At 42.5% G+C, this 17121-nt stretch overlaps 1 protein-coding gene across 2 annotated transcripts in view; it reads right to left on the bottom strand.

Moving 5' to 3' along the window:
• The window catches only part of LOC126278393 (protein borderless), a 470529-nt gene that overhangs the window by 228412 nt on the left and 224996 nt on the right, over nucleotides 1-17121 (bottom strand). The gene's annotated exons all lie outside the window — the stretch shown is intronic.

The raw sequence follows: 17121 nt of genomic DNA, 5'->3' as shown, positions 1-17121 counted from the left end.
TCTGCCTCGTGATGACTGGGTATTGTGTGATGTCCTTAGGTTAGTTAGGTTTAAGTAGTTCTAAGTTCTAGGGGACTGATGACTATAGTTGTTAAGTCGCATAGTGCTCAGAGCCATTTGAACCATTTGAAACAAATATTTTTCTCTAATGTCGTATTTTCCTGTGAAGATTTCTTACACCGGTAGAGGAAACTTTGTCTGGCTGAAAATTAATTAATCTAACATAAACATGTTTTATTTCTTTACTACCAAGCGGCGACAACATTAACTCAAGTACTTCAATTACAGTATATGTTCATAAATGCCTCCACTGGCAGGTTACACCAATGGGTCATGTCCCGTCTAACACGATCAAAGGCTGCAGCAGTGTCCTTAATTCCTACTACTGTTGTTGCTATCGGGGCAACTAGATCCTCTTCTGATTCAACAGGGGTTGAATAAACAATGTCGCACATCTCTCGTTACACAAAACAGTCCAGCGAGGTCGAATCGAGGGTTCGAGTAGGCCATACTTCAGGACCACCACTGCCAATTCACATTTCTGGAAACTGTCGCTTCAAGATTCGTCGCACAGGACGACTGAAATGTGACGAACTCCCCCCCACCCTCCCCCCCCCCCCCTTTACGCTCGAAACCACGCGCGCTATTTTGTAGCGAAAGATACGTTATCCAACAACCCTGGCAGTGTTCTGACGAGTAATTTGTGATAATATGGGCCAGGTAGGAGATATGGCCCAATTACACTGTCAGCAACAACATCTGCCCACACATGTACGTAGATCCGCAATTGATGACCTCGGTAGGTGCGCTGTAGGCTGGGCGCGTTGTTAACCAAAGAGACACGGGTTCGATTGCTGACCGAGTCGGGTATTTTCTCTGCTCGGGCACTTTCGTTCGTATAGTCATTACTGACGTTCCATTGTTGAAATGGCTTTACAGGTACGTCTCGAAAGCCAATTAAAAAAAAAAGAGGGTAAGTAAATGTGGCATGTGGGTTAACCTCACTCAAAACATGAGAATTGTGAATGCTGAAGACCTGATCAGACAGCACAAAGAACGGAAATGTAGGATGTATTTGACACTGTTCCAGGTATCAGTAAGAAAACTGTGCTGTAAGTCGATAATCATTTGGTTTCAAGTTATTCACACGCTACAAGTCAAATTTATTAACATTCGCACATGAAGAACGCTTATTGCATTCGTACAATTCGTCCCCATGTTACGCGGAACTGCATGAGTGCTGAGAGCAATTACGGCCTCTACCTGGTCAAAAAATGCTCTCAGGTAATTATGACATTAGAGGATATTTTCCTTTTGGTGTCCTGTGAAACCACCGAGAGTCTGTCGGTTTAAATAATTTTCACCACGTATTAAGAACGGCGACCATTTTTAAGGCCACTCTACACTAGAGTTTGTCGAGTTTAATCCACGACGAAATATTACACTGCGAAAATATCAACTGTAGCTATGCGGAACACAAAGTGAATGTATTGTTATTTCAGGAAAATAAACATTTAACGTGTTGTTACATTATCTATAAGGTTTCATTATGGAAGACGTTCTTATCATCAGATGAATGCATTAACGAAAGCATCACTGAATGTAAGAAAGTATTAAATTAAAATTAAACAAAGTGTCATCATTCATAAACTGTCTGGCTGAAAGGAAATTAAAACCAGTATCCAGCCAATTTTATTCTGTCGATTTACTAATATGCTACACAAGTCATTTACAGATATTAATATTATTCAATTAAAGTTTACATTAAAGAGGACCCTGTTATATGCCTTGAATCACTAGATAAGACACGCATGTTGTACTGCCTACTTACACTTGACATAAGAGATGCAGCTACCGCTACTCTTCTGGCCACACATTTATGGTGTTTCTTGACAATGTGCATTATTAAACGGTAAAGCATCTTATATTCTGCACATCTATGTGGAGAAAGCAACATCTGATGGGAAATGTTCCAAGATTCTATATGATTACAATTCCTTATTGTGATACAAGCAACATAGGTAGATTGAAATTGCTTGAAGAGTGAAATTAGGTAACAGCTAAATCATGAAATGAAGCGATTATCACAGAATTTGAACAGTCTACGCAGAAATATGACTTCCCTCAAGAAATTCATGGCGCTATAGACCCATGTTTAGAAAAGGCTATTATAAAAAGTTCGGACTATTATCGCAGGAGATTTCATTATGCTGAAACCGGATGCTTGCAACGGAAGAGAAAACGAATTTTTAACCATTATTTTACAACTTGACTAATCACATGAAACTTCCTGGCAGATTAAAACTGTGTGCCGGATCGAGACTCGAACTCGGGACCTTTGCATTTCGCTGGCAAATGCTCTAAACAATTATTTTTTTTCGATATAGATAATTGCATTTGGTCTGGGCGGACGTCACAAGACGTCCGTTCAAGTTGATCGTTGATTCCGTGACTCAATTTTTTTTATTACAGAGAGCACCCAGCCCTCTGACCGAACACGCTGAGCTACCGTGCTGGCTGCCAACTGAGCTACCCAAGCACGACTCACCACCGTCCTCAAAGCTTTAAATCCGCCAGTACCTCGTCTCTTACCTTCCAACCTTCACAGAAGCTCTCCTGAATACCTTGTAGATCTAGCACTCCTGGAAGAAAGGATATAGCGGACACATGGCTTAGCCACAGCCTGGGGGATGTTTCCAGAATCAGATTTTTACTCTGCAGCGGAATGTGCGCTGATGTGACCAACCATATCTCTAGAAGATTCGGACTAAATTTCGTTTGGAGGTTTCTTAATATAGCGTGCACCTCCATTCTTATGTCGGATATTTGCAATGACTTGCATCCAGGTATCGATAAGCGAGGAGGCCTGTTCAGAAAGTAAGGTCCGATCTGGCGAAAAATGTGAACTACAGCGAAAATCTGATGAAGCTTTGCGTAGATGTGACGGACAGTGTCTCTAGTACGTCCGCCGACCGCGTCACGTGTCTCCTGTCAGTTCTGAGCACACACTGAGCCCGGAACGTGCCAAGAAAATAGTGTCTGCCGGTCATTATGAAGGCCTGGTGAGAGATTTAGCCTGATGCATGCAACCCACGTAACATAACAGTCATCCGTTTCCTTCTTCTTGACAATTCTCGGTCGAGCTCTGCAGGGGCAATGAAGACACTCCTGCAGCGTTTCCGATTGGAAGTGTTTGATAACCCACAATACAGCCTGTAATTGGCTCCCAATGAGTTACATCCCTGCTCACAAGAACGGCTCACTACGAAAACAACACGGCACAGCTAACGAGTCAGACACCAGCGTAGAGAATTGGTGGAAAGCACAAGCGGCTGTCTTCTACGACGACTGTGCTGGAAAGTTTGTACAATGCTAAAGCAGTTTCCTACGTCGGAGCGGCGACTATGAAGAGAAGTAGCTGAAAGTTGTAGCCCATTGTTGCAAATAAAACTTTTTTGATTCACAGTGGTTTCCATTTCGCGATCGGTCAGACTTTAATTTCCGAATAGACCTCGTAAATGCGAATAAACCGATAAATTATTATTCCATCACTTTTGCCTTTGTGCTGCATCGGCGGAAAGTCTGAACGGTTAGTTTTAGGGGTTGCCTCATGTCCTTCATGTCGCCACCAATTACCCCTCGGGACATAATATTTTTACTCCATCGTTGGCTGTGTGTAGTGTTACTCATGGGAACGTGAGCGAGAGTTTTCTAACTGACTGCATCGTGTGACAGAGGCGAGGCTCGGGTACCAATCAAGTATTCACTTTATGGGGTGTGGGAAACCGCCTGAAAATCACATCCAGGCTGGCCGTCACAGAGACCCTCGACGTTAATCAGCGGAACGGATACGGTCTGGGGCCGACGCATCTCCCCATTCAGAAAGGCTATTCGTGCGTGTAAAACGATTAAGAACTGTGGTGGATATTTACCGATTAATGATAAGAGATCGTGGCAATGACTTTGTAAGTCATTCACATTCAGAGACGTTTCGAGGGTGGGTTGGAGGAACAGAAGAAGGGGGCCTGGCACGTGGAGAGCACGTGTGGGCGAGACCGGCGCTGTGTGGCCTACTTCTCTGGCAGCGGCGCCTCCCACGCGTCCAGCTCCGTTTCCTACGCACTCCACATTCCAATGACGTAACAGCAGACCACTAGAGCACAGATTCTATCTATTTGTACACCGCTGACCATTTGAGATGCAACATCAACAAGGATAACAAATGAGGAAATTTTACATATTGTGCGCATACACTAACGTAGGAAGAATGTATGGTTAAATCTGCAGGTGATAAGGGGGTCACACTCTGACAGAACTACCGATATCCTTGGAAAAGCCGGCCACGACAAAACTATTCCATCTGGTGTGCAAGATGCATGAGACACGCGAAATACCCTCAGACTTCAAGAAGAAGGTAATAACTCTGATTCCAGACAAGTCAGGCGCTAACAGGTGTGAATATCACCGACCTATCAGTTTAATGAGTCCTGGTTTCAAAATACCAAAGCGAATTGTTTTTCGGAAGAGTCGAAAAACTGGTAAAAATCGACCTTGGGCAACATCAGAGTTTAACCTGCAGAAATGTAGGAACACGTGAGAAAATACTTGCAGCGGTGTACAGTAGATCCCTAGAAGAAAGTAGCGTTCCAAAAGATTGGAAATGGTAGACGTCATACCCATTTTCAAGAAGGGACGTCGAACAGATGTGCAGAGCTATAGACCTACATCTCTAACGTCGATCAGTTGTTGAATTTTGGAACACGTATTATGTTAAAGTTTAATGACTTTCTGGAGACTAGAAATCTACTCTGTAGGAATCAGCTTGGGTTTCAAAATAGACGATCGTGTGAAACCCAGCTCTCGCTATTCGTCCACGAGACTCAGAGGGCCATAGACACGGGTTGCCAGGTAGATGCCGTGTTTCTTGACTTCCGCAAGGCGTTTGATACAGTTCCACACAGTTGTTTAATGAACAAAGTAAGATTATATGGACTATCAGACCAATTGTGTGATTGGATTGAAGAGTTCCTAGATAACAGAATGCACCATGTCATTCTCAATGGAGAGAAGTCTTCCGAAGAAAGAGTGATTTCAGGTGTGCCGCAGGGGAGTGTCATAGGACCGTTGCTATTCACAATATACATAAAAGACCTTGTGGATGACATCGGAAGTTCACTGAGGCTTTTTGCAGATGACGCTGTGGTTTATTGAGAGGTTGTAACAACGGAGGATCTGCAGCGAATTAACGCATGGTGCAGGGAATAGCAATTGAATTCAATGTAGACAAGTGTAATATGCCGCGAATACATAGAAAGAAAGATCCTTTATTATTTAGTTTCAATATAGTACGTCAGCAACTGGAAGCAGTTAATTCCATACATCATCTGGGAGTTGACAGTAGGAGTGATTTAAAATGGAATGAGCATGTAAAATTAATCGTCGCTAAAGCAGATGCCAGACTGAGATTCATTGAAAGAATCCTAAGGAAATATAGTCCGAAAACAAAGGAAGTAGGTTACAGTACACTTGTTCGCCCACTGCTTGAATACTGTTCACCGATGTGGGATCCTTATCAGATAGGGTTGATAGAAGAGATAGAGAAGATCCAACGGAAAGCAGCGCGCTTCGTTACAGGATGATTTAATAATCGCGAAAGCGTTACGAAGGTGACAGGTAAATTCCAGTGAGACATTGCAAGATAGACGCCCAGTAGCTCGGTACTGGCTTTTGTTGAAGTTTCGAGAACATACCTTCACCGAAGAGTCAAGCAGCATATTGCTCCCTCCTACGTGTATCTCGCGAAGATACCATGAGGATAAAATCAGAGAGATTAGAGCCCACACAGAGGCATACCGACAGTCTTTCTTTCCACGAACAATACGAGACTGGAATAGAAGGGAGAGCCGACAGGGGTACTCAAGGTCCCCGCCGTCACACACCGTCGAGTGGCTTGCGGAGTATGGATGTAGATGTAGATTGTGAACTCTTTTGTCTAAGGAAAGGCAAAACTACAGTTGCAGCATCTGTAGGCTAAGAGAAAGCTTTTGACAATGTTGACTAGAATTCGTCCTTTGAAATGCCGAAGGCAGCATAGTTAAAATGCAGGGAGCAGAAGGCTGCTCACAATCTGTACAGTAAGCAAGTGGCAGCTATAGGAATCGAGGAGCATCACAGGAAAACAACATTTGAGAAGGGAGAGAGACAGGGTCATATCCTATGCCAGATGTCATTCAATCTGTACACTGAGCAAGCAATAAAAGAAGTCAAACACAAATTTGGAGAAGGAATTAAAGTTGAAGGAGTAGAAATAGAAACTTTGAGGTTTTGTCGATGAGATTCTAATTCTATCAGAGGCAGTAAAGGACTTTGAAGAGCAGTTGGATGGAATGGACAGTGCCTTGAAAGGAGGTTAGAAGATGAACATCAACATAACTAAAACAAGGATAATACACGCAGTCAAATTAAATCAGGCGATACTGAGGGAATTAGATTTGCAGACATTCAAAGCATTGGATGAGTTTCGTTATTTTGGCAGTGAAATAACTGCCGATGACCTAATTAGGGAGGATATTAAATATAGACTTGAAATGGTACGAGAATAGTTCCTTTAAAACAGAAATCTGTCAACATCTAATATATATTCAATCGTTAGTATTTTCTGAAGGTATTTGTCTCCAGTGTTGCCTTGTATGAAAATGAAACTGGGCGGTTAACAGTTCAGGCAAGATTAGAATAGAAGCTTTTGAAATCTGGTGCTAGGGAAGAATGATGAAAATTAAATGGGTACATCATGTAATTAATGAGGAAGTACTGAACTGAAATAGGGAGAAAATAAATTTGTGGCAAAACTAAACTAAAAGAAGGCGTCAGTTGATACAGCATCTGAGACATCAAGGGATCAGCAGTTTAGAACTTGAGGGGATCGCGGGGGGTTAAATCGTAGAAGGAGACTGATTATGTGTGTGGATGAATGCCAGGGTGAGGACAGAAATATAGAAGTACGGAAAACACAACGGGTTGTCATGCGTAATACAATGTTGGGAAACCGTTGAAATTCAAAACAGTTTCCAGTCGTCTTGGAATAGATAAATACAGGGCCTGTACAGTTTCCAAGGGAATCTTAAACCATTCCTCTTGCAAAATAGTGGCAAAATTCAGGAAACGATATAGAGATGGGTAGCGATCACGTACCACAGGTTCCATAATATTGAGGTCTGGTAGCTGAGGTGGCCAGAGGCGACGCGATGGTTCATTCTCCTGCACACAAAATCCGTCCAAATGTATGGGAGCTAGGAGAACATGGGCCTTGTCCTCTTGGAACAACACAGAATTACCAATCGGGAAGAGGCACAACATCATGGGATAGGCCTGATCAACCAAAATTATCACATAGTCCTTGCAGTAATGCGACCTTGCAAAGTAATCTAGGGCCCACGGAATCTCACGATATGGCACAACGCCTGTCATGTTTCACTCTTCACAGCAAGTAGTCTGCATCGTAGGCTTGGGACGGCGTAAGCCACAAGCGAACTCGTACTGAAGTTGGAAACATCCGACCAAATTACTTTCTACCATTATTCCGTATTCAATTTTTTATGTTTTCGGCACCAAGCTTCCTATTTCAGACATTTGCATCACTAATGAATTGTTTTGCAATTTCAGCTCACCTCACAACTACCATCTTATGGAGCTTCCTTCGTGTTGTGTTGGTGCTGACAGGGTTCGAGCGCTGTTCAATTGTGCAGCTACTTTTGCACCTTTCCTCTTATTTTTCCTCACAGATCTCTTCAGTGATCTTTTTTCACTGTCAATGAACACATTTACGTCTGCGTTGTGACAGCGCATGGCGTTTCGCGTCTTCGATACGGCTCCCCTTGAAATACCAAACACTCCTTCTACCTTGGACACAGAAGCACTCACCATACGAGCACTAACAGTTGGCTCACGTTCGAATTCACTTCGCCCCGACATAATGCACTCACGACTACACAGAACACAGTTCTGACCACAGCTGACGCTTGCCACGTATTGATGACATTGCACAGGTGCCGTTCGAGGTCAAATACAACAGCGCCAACTGCAGGCTTGGCTAGGATCTGCATTTAAGTTGAAGCATGCATTTGTAGTGGTATTTCCGTATTACTTACTAATTTCTAATATAATAATGAGTTACGTCACCAACAACTTTAATATTTTTATATACATGATCACCTTTGATCCATATACATGCTCCTTTCTTTTCATTAATTTTACGAAGTTTCCTAGTCCTTGGTACTAGTGGAACTGTAGATGTAAAATAGGATTTACCCATGTCTCTGTTATATACTTCTCCAATTTGAAAAGTACGATAAGCAGCTACATCCCTACTATTAAATGTCTCAAGCCCTGGAACTGATTTTACCATATCTTAAAAGAAGTTCCCGGGCTTCAGACATTTAACAGTAGAGATGTAGCTGATTATTCTACTTTTCAAAATGGAGATGTATATAACAGAGATATGGGTAAATCCTCTTTTATATCTACAATGCCAACCTCTGTAAGGTTATTATAAGGAGTGGCATCCGGCACCGATCAAATGCAGATTGTCAAAGAGAAAACAGACAGTAAGTGCGAATCCTACAACCATAAATAACACAAGAAAAGAGTATTAGTCATACAGAACATACTGTCCAGAGATATACTCTCTTTTAGGAAATCTTTGCTTGTCATATTGTTTTGTATTTCCACAATTTTCGAAGTTTGCAAATGGTTCAAATGGATCTGAGCACTATGGGACTTAACATCTTAGGTCATAATGTAAGTAGGATGTTTAGGGTTTTTATTGGTAACGCCGCCGCCACGTAGCACTCTGTATGAAAATCACTGGCTGTGCCGTGTGCAGTCTGTGGCTGGTTTGCATTGTTGTCTGCCATTGTAGTGTTGGGCAGCGGCAGCTGGATGCTAACAGCGCGTAACGTTGCGCAGTTGGAGGTGAGCCGCCAGCAGTGGTGGACGTGGGGAGAGAGATGGCGGAGTTTTGAAATTTGTAAGACTGGATGTCATGAACTGCTATATATACTATGACTATTAAGGTAAATACATTGTTTGTAAGACTGGATGTCATGAACTGCTATATATACTATGACTATTAAGGTAAATACATTGTTTGTTCTGTATTAAAATCTTTCATTTGCTAACTATGCCTATCAGTAGTTAGTGCCTTCAATAGTTTGAATCTTTCATTTAGCTGGCAGTAGTGGCGCTCGCTGTATTGCAGTAGCTTGAGTATCGAAGATTTTTGTGAGGTAAGTGATTTTTTGAAACGTATAGGTTAATGTTAGTCAGGGCCATTCTTTCGTAGGGATTTTTTGAAGTCAGATTGCGTTGCGCTAAAAAATATTGTGTTTCAGTTTAAGCACAGTCGTGTATAAATTTTTCAAAGGGGACGTTCCAATAAGTTCCCTAGAACATTTCTTGTGAAGAAAATCAGTGGTCTAGCTGACATACTTTAAAATGGATTAATTACAAAATGATTCAAATGGCTCTGAGCACTATGCATCAGTCGCCTAGAAATTAGAACTACTTAAAACGAACTTACCTAAGGACATCACACACATCCATGCCAGAGGCAGGATTCGAGCCAGCGACCGTAGCGGTCGCGCGGTTCCAGACTGAAGCGCCTAGAACCGTTCGGCCACAACGGCCGGCTTCAAAGTGTGTAAGCAACTGAAGCCATCCTGTCGTCTATCGGGATTGGTGGAATTTTCTGCACTGTCAGTATTCGTACCAAAAGGGAAAGAATGTCTTTTATTTGTTACTGAGTCTCTGTAAGTATGTTATTTAATTCATAAATAGTTGCACGGTCTCATTTTCAGACTGCCTCACAACTAGCTACAGGATTACAATAATTTGATTTTCAGTATTTCATATATTCACAGTACTTAACAATTTTAAATACTTTGATGTCTACTTATTAAGACGTGTAATCTTACGTTAAAGGCCTAATGTTGAAGTTAAAAACTGTGATATGTCCTGGGGCATCGTATTCAGAATTGGAGAATTAGAGCCCTTAGCATTTCCAACAGACCTTATAATTTGAAATCTTTTTCAAACATTTTCTCGCAGACACGGTGCGCAAAATGTTTATCGCTTACTACATATTCATTTTTCGTGGAATAAAACATCAGCACCAAGCGTCAAGTTTTAACTTATTACTCTTTCACTACTTATTCTGTCAGCAACACATCTTTCACACAGTATCCACACAAACCTCTGAATGCACCTGCAAAATTATATCATTGTACGATACACAGATCAGGAGATATAATGTCATACCCAAAGAGGTTCGTAAAAACAATGTTTTGTTAAAACGGAGCGTTAATTATCCAGAAAACACTCATCCTATGTTCGATAATAAGAGAACGTAGCGACATCCAAGAAACTTTATAAGTAATCTGAAGCCTTTCCTAATCTTTATGATTTGTTTGTAGGTGAATAACCCGGACTAATAAAACAAACATACGAGTAATTAGGATTTGGCGTCTCTAACAACGAAAGTTTTAGAAGCCTAACATTAACTGTTTAACAGAGTAACTCATTTGTAAAACAGTCAGACGTTTGGAGATGTCTTATACGTTGAAGTTAGATCCCTTAAAAACCAAGAGTTTGTGGATTAGTGGTATATGCTGGCAAGCGTGTGTGCAGCCGGCGCCCACTGCGCTATTTGTCTGTGTACAGCGCCTCTTTTTGGGCACAGGGCCAGCCTGCTCTAAAGGAAAACGGTGTACTTGGAGTGAAAAAGTGTGTCATATCCGGAATGGCTCGCGAAACATAATCGTGGCAGCCCGCTTAGACTTCCAACTCTGTTCTCCGAGTGAACAAACAATAACAACGAAGAATGGAAACTGTCTGGCAAGGCGGCCTTGTCGACTGGCCGTCTTTGATTTGCATCATACTTGAAGGATTTAAAGGGCAGTGACCGGACATCAGTTCCGTAAAACATTGCTGTGCAAGTCCTATAAAACTCGAAAAAATCGTCTCGTCTTTGAAGCTCAGAAGATATCCGCATGTTGCTAAGAACCGGTACAGAACATTTCATTTGCAATACATTATTACACTGGCTGAAAAAAAACAAGTGAAGCCACCAAGGCGAAAGAAGGAAACGAAATGAAACTTGACGGTCTGAGATGTTAAGTGATTTTACAGCACCGATTACAAAATCGAGGGAAATTTGTAAAGAACTGGGCCCACTTGCTGGTGTGACGTTGAACCCTTCCACTCTTCCCTCCCCCCCCCCCCCTCCCCTCTCCCTGCCGTGCATGTATGGTACGATTCGGTAGAGAAATGTGTCACACACAAATTCTTTGTATCCTCTCCTGACACATGCTAATTAAACTGTCGTAATTGGTTCTAGATAATTAATTGACTATTCGTACAGTATAACAGTTGTTTACGTGTGGGTGTTAAAACAATTAAAGTCTGAATGAAAATAGTACACAATAGCAGTATTTACTGAAGTCGATTACGGAATCACACAACCTGTTCCACAACTTTTATGTAGCATCTTCTCGCGTACGGTATATAATGCTGTTGTGTCGTATGGTATAGGGAACCACTATAGAAAGCCGCAGAGTAGCAGTTGGTGTGGCTAGGTATAGTTCTCAGCCTTCTTGGTAAACACATAATCAACGATGAATGTCCAATCTGTGTTAAAGTCACGATGAACTGTCATCACTACTAAAATATGTTACTTCGGGCCTATGTTGAGCAACTTGCGATAGGCTGAATATGGCACTGGGACAGACACCCAAGACGGTCCCACAAACATTATATAGGGGACAGGTCTTGGGATCTTGTTGGCCAGAGGAGTACCTCAACTTCAAGTAGATAGTTCATAGCGTCGACCAGTGCCATGTGTGGAAGTGTCGTGTGTGGACGAGCATTGCCCTGATGAAAAATGGCACCAGATACTGTCGCGTGAGACATAGCACATGACGACGCAGAATGTTTCTGAATTACCGTTGTGGACTCAGAATTCCTTCAATCACTACCAGCCGTAACATGAGTTCATACCAGATGACTCCCACAACTTGACCCCAGCAGATTTTCGTTGTGGTGAAAATATCTTTGCATGATTGTGTCATCGAAAATAGCGCGGCTTTCTTATAGAAGAAGTGCTTTCTTCGCTGAATACTAAGCAAGGCTGTACACTTTTATGAACATTGTATGAATCCTTGCTATGTGTGTATGCTAGCTATCCCTATCTATAAAACAAATACATACGCAAACTCTTCGCTGTTGCTTCTGCCCGTCTCTGGAGTAAACTACCATGGAACTTGCATACAGCTGAATGGCCCTGCTTCTTTTAAGAAACTCAAGCGCTTCCTTCTGTCACGCTCAAAACGTTTCTCCAAAAATTAATGGGTTGTGTTGTTTGGGGAAGGAGACCAGACAGCGAGGTCATCGGTCTCATCGGATTAGGGAAGGAAGTCGGCTGTACCATTTCAAAGGAACCATACCGACATTTGCCTAGAGCGATTTACGGAAATCACAGAAAACCTAAATCAGGGTGGCCGGACGCGGGATTGAGCCGTCGTCCTACCGAATGCGAGTCCAGTGTCTGACCACTGCGCCACCTTGCTCGGTTCCCAAAAATTAATGCACACGACCACTTTTTCCCTCTGTAAAAAGGTATACCAAAGTTCATCTTTGTCCAGTTGTGCTTCTTTCTCTTCTTAACACGTCTTTATTAGGTCACTTTATTTGTCTCTTCGTTACAAATTTTCTAATTGACTTTCAACTGATTTCCCAGTGAGTTAGAGACTTGAAACTTCTACTATAGCTCAGAACTGGATGACCTGCAATATTAACTAGCTTTCGTGTCTGCTTTGTGGCGGAGAATACTTCGTTTTTCTGTTTCTCGTCTCTTCGGTACAAATTTTGAAATGGCTTCAAACTGACTTTCCGATGAGCAGGGTACCTGAAACTTTCAACGTAAGTCAGAACTTGATAAAGATGCTGTATTATCTCGTTTTCTAGCCTAATGAGTGACGGAGGGTACTTTGTGTACCACTGCTATTTTCCCCTCTTCTTTTCCAGTCGCGTATGCTTCCGGATAAGAATTATTATTAGCAAGCCTCCATACAGCTCGACACTTTCTCATTTCTACTTTCATGCTCTTTTCGCGAGACTTACATGGGAGGAAGCAATGGCTGACTCAGGTGAATAATCTGAAACAAACCTGAAATTTACCAGCTGTCTGTTGCAATCTAATGAAAATATTTGAAATCTATTGAAAAATTACACACACTCAAAAATAAAAAGCACAAAGTAATTAATTAAATAAAAAGCTTATTAATATAACATGTTTTAAAACGAACAATAAGGTACAAAATAGTGCCTCTTAGCCCCATACGGATTCCTAACCCACTGCAGACAATCCTAAAAATAAGTGCTTTCTACTTTTTAATAGCTATGGCAATACATGCAAAACTTCAAACGGAAAACGGGGAGCATGTAATAGAAAATACTGAAGAGAGTATCCGTCATTGGGAAAAATCAACAATAAATTTGTTAGTGAATTATGTGAAATATACATGCATCAGTTACGTATTGCATGCGCCCCACGTTTTCCGTTTTTAAGTCATATCTATTAAAATAAAAAAGCATAAATTTTCTGGGCTATTTTATGGGTTTAAGAATCTGTAGGGGCAAAGAAACTATTTTATATATTTTAGTCCGTTTAAAACAGGTGTTATATTAAAATATTTTTATTTAAATTACTGTTTCTCAATTAATCACATCACTTTATTTTCCCCCTCTTTTCATTAATTCTGTTTTATCACGTTCTTCTTCCTCTCTTCATTTCTCTCTGTCGTTGCTCCTAATGCTGATACACTCCTGGAAATGGAAAAAAGAACACATTGACACCGGTGTGTCAGACCCACCATACTTGCTCCGCACACTGCGAGAGGGCTGTACAAGCAATGATCACACGCACGGCACAACGGACACACCAGGAACCGCGGTGTTGGCCGCCGAATGGCGCTAGCTGCGCAGTATTTGTGCACCGCCGCCGTCAGTGTCAGCCAGTTTGCCGTGGCATACGAAGCTCCATCGCAGTCTTTAACACTGGTAGCATGCCGCGACAGCGTGGATATGAACTGTATGTGCAGTTGACGGACTTTGAGCGAGGGCGTATAGTGGGCATGCGGGAGGCCGGGTAGACGTACCGCCGAATTGCTCAACACGTGGGGCGTGAGATCTCCACAGTACATCGATGTTGTCGCCAGTGGTCGGCGGAAGGTGCACGTGCCCGTCGACCTGGGACCGGACCGCAGCGACGCACGGATGCATGCCAAGACCGTAGGATCCTACGCATTGCCGTAGGGGACCGCACCGCCACTTCCCAGCAAATTAGGGACACTGTTGCTCCTGGGGTATCGGCGAGGACCATTCGCAACCGTTTCCATGTAGCTGGGCTACGGTCCCGCACACCGTTAGGCCGTCTTCCGCTCACGCCCCAACATCGTGCAGCCCGCCTCCAGTGGTGTCGCGACAGGCGTGAATGGAGGGACGAATGGAGACGTCTTCAGCGATGAGAGTCGCTTCTGCCTTGGTGCCAATGATGGTGGTATGCGTGTTTGGCGCCGTGCAGGTGAGCGCCACAATCAGGACTGCATACGACCGAGGCACACAGGGCCAACACCCGGCATCATGGTGTGGGGAGCGATCTCCTACACTGACCGTACACCTCTAGTGATCGTCGAGGGGACACTGAATAGTGCACGGTACATCCAAACCGTCATCGAACCCATCGTTCTACCATTCCTAGACCGGCAAGGGAACTTGCTGTTCCAACTGGACAATGCACGTCCGCATGTATCCCGTGCCACCCAACGTGCTCTAGAAGGTGTAAGTCAACTACCCTGGCCAGCAAGATCTCCGGATCTGTCCCCTATTGAGCATGTTTGGGACTGGATGAAGCGTCGTCTCACGCGGTCTGCACGTCCAGCATGATCACTGGTCCAACTGAGGCGCCAGGTGGAAATGGCATGGCAAGCCGTTCCACAGGACTACATCCAACATCTCTACGATCGTCTCCATGGGAGAATAGCAGCCTGCATTGCTGCGAAAGGTGGATATACACTGTACTAGTGCCGACATTGTGCATTCTCTGTTGCCTGTGTCTATGTGCCTGTGGTTCTGTCAGTGTGATCATGTGATGTATCTGACCCCAGGAATGTGTCAATAAAGTTTCCCCTTCCTGGGACAATGAATTCACGGTGTTCTTATTTCAATTTCCAGGAGTGTAGTTTAAATCTACCTGCCTGTAATTTGTATCCACTGTCACACTTAAATGTATGTTATTTCTTCACTGAAGCACTTTCTAAATGTTGTTTACTATAGGTATGTACCTAATAGCATTCTTCTCGCTATATATGCCATGTACGACGTATTTAATGGCTCGTTAGCTGTGAATGATGAAACTAATCTTCTCAGGTTAAGTAAGTTAATAAACGAAATATAAATAAAGATTCATTTGGGAGAAATATTTAATCTATTCCTTTAAAGTCTAAAAAGCGTGGAATCTTGTTTCTGTTCCGTTAAATATGAACATCTTCAAAAGCGGTCTATGGTGATGTGAGAAAAAGGCAGAATTTTCTTTCAGACTACAACCTGAAGGAATTTTCGCTACACCAAAATCAGCCAACATTATACCTACAACACAAGACGAAGATAATTTTAAATGTGAACAGCCATTTGATGTCGAACCTGTGTGTTTGGTAATCTCGCTATTTTTCTTAAGAAACAGCATTATTAACAAATCGTTGCTTTTTTTAAAAGAAATCATTCGTGTTTTTACAAAGCCATCGTATTTACATTTCAATTTTCTACGAAAGAGAATTTAAAAATTCAAACTGAAATACGTAAGGTGTGTTGCCTCAAATGTTAACAAACGTTTACAATACTACACTCCACCCTTTGAATATCCAGTTAATGGTCTGTATACAGCGTGATTCTGAGATGATGTTACAAACTTTCACGGATGATGGAGAAGTTTAAACGTATCTATTTGAGGTAAGGGACCCGGGTCCGGAAACAACCTAGTCGAAAGTTATAAGCCAAAATCTTTCTGATGACTCTGTCAGTGGAATGTTCATACCGGTGCTATACGCAGGTTCCTGGAACGAATCCTAATAGAGCTGCACCTCACACTGGACTGGATCAGACATTCCATGAAAAGTGGACAGGCAGAGCAGGCCCTATTTCGTTGTCAGCATATTTACCTGATCTCACCCCCACTTGATTTCGTCTTGTAAGGCAACGTGAAAAGTCCTGTGTAGAAGACGCCTTTAGAAACTGAAGATGATCTCCTGACAAAAATTCTCGCTGCTGGCGCCACTGTTCAAACGACACGGGGGATATTAGAAAGGGTACGGCAAAATTATGTGCAACAATCTATGCCTACTTTGTAGTTGGGTGAAGCTTTTTTGAACAACTGTGGTAAATGTAGAAGCTTGTCAAACTTGTGCAGAGAAATGGAATCCGTTATTACTCTACAGTAGAAGTAGGGTTTTAAGTGTTTCTGTCATGAAGTTAGGTGCGTTGTTACCAGTCCATCAAAAGGTGTATTTCTCTGGTTATAATGGAAAGTATTCAGGGGAAATTCTGTACCTCATGATCACAGTTAGGAAGTTGGGGCTCTTAGTGTGAGCGCTGATCGAGGCTAAGGTGAACGTCAGTAGTCTCCCACTTACCATTCTCGACTCGGTAGTTTCCAGACTAAGGTCCCTTATGTCAAATAAAACATTTACTCACAGTCCCTGAAAGTTTGTAACATCCTCCAGTAATCACCATATATAGTAACAATCATGATGGTAATAATGAAGTGTCGTTCCTCGTGCTTCGATCCCTGAAAATTGATCATGAAACAAATCTTGTGGAAAATCCGTTGTCTAGAATGTGTCCTGTTGACGCTACTTCGTCCAGAAAACAAACGCCGTCCGGGAAGAAATGAATGGCCCATGTCCTGGACTTACAATCTGAGAACGAAGCGCCGGTCCTTTGGTCTGGCTCGTTAGACTGTCGTTAGCAAATTGCTTTATTGCCGTCATCAACTTGCGCCGAAAAATGACTTGA

Source organism: Schistocerca gregaria, chromosome 6 (assembly GCF_023897955.1).
Source record: "Schistocerca gregaria isolate iqSchGreg1 chromosome 6, iqSchGreg1.2, whole genome shotgun sequence".
NCBI lineage: Eukaryota > Metazoa > Arthropoda > Insecta > Orthoptera > Acrididae > Schistocerca > Schistocerca gregaria.
This window is presented reverse-complemented; position numbering and strand designations above follow the sequence as displayed.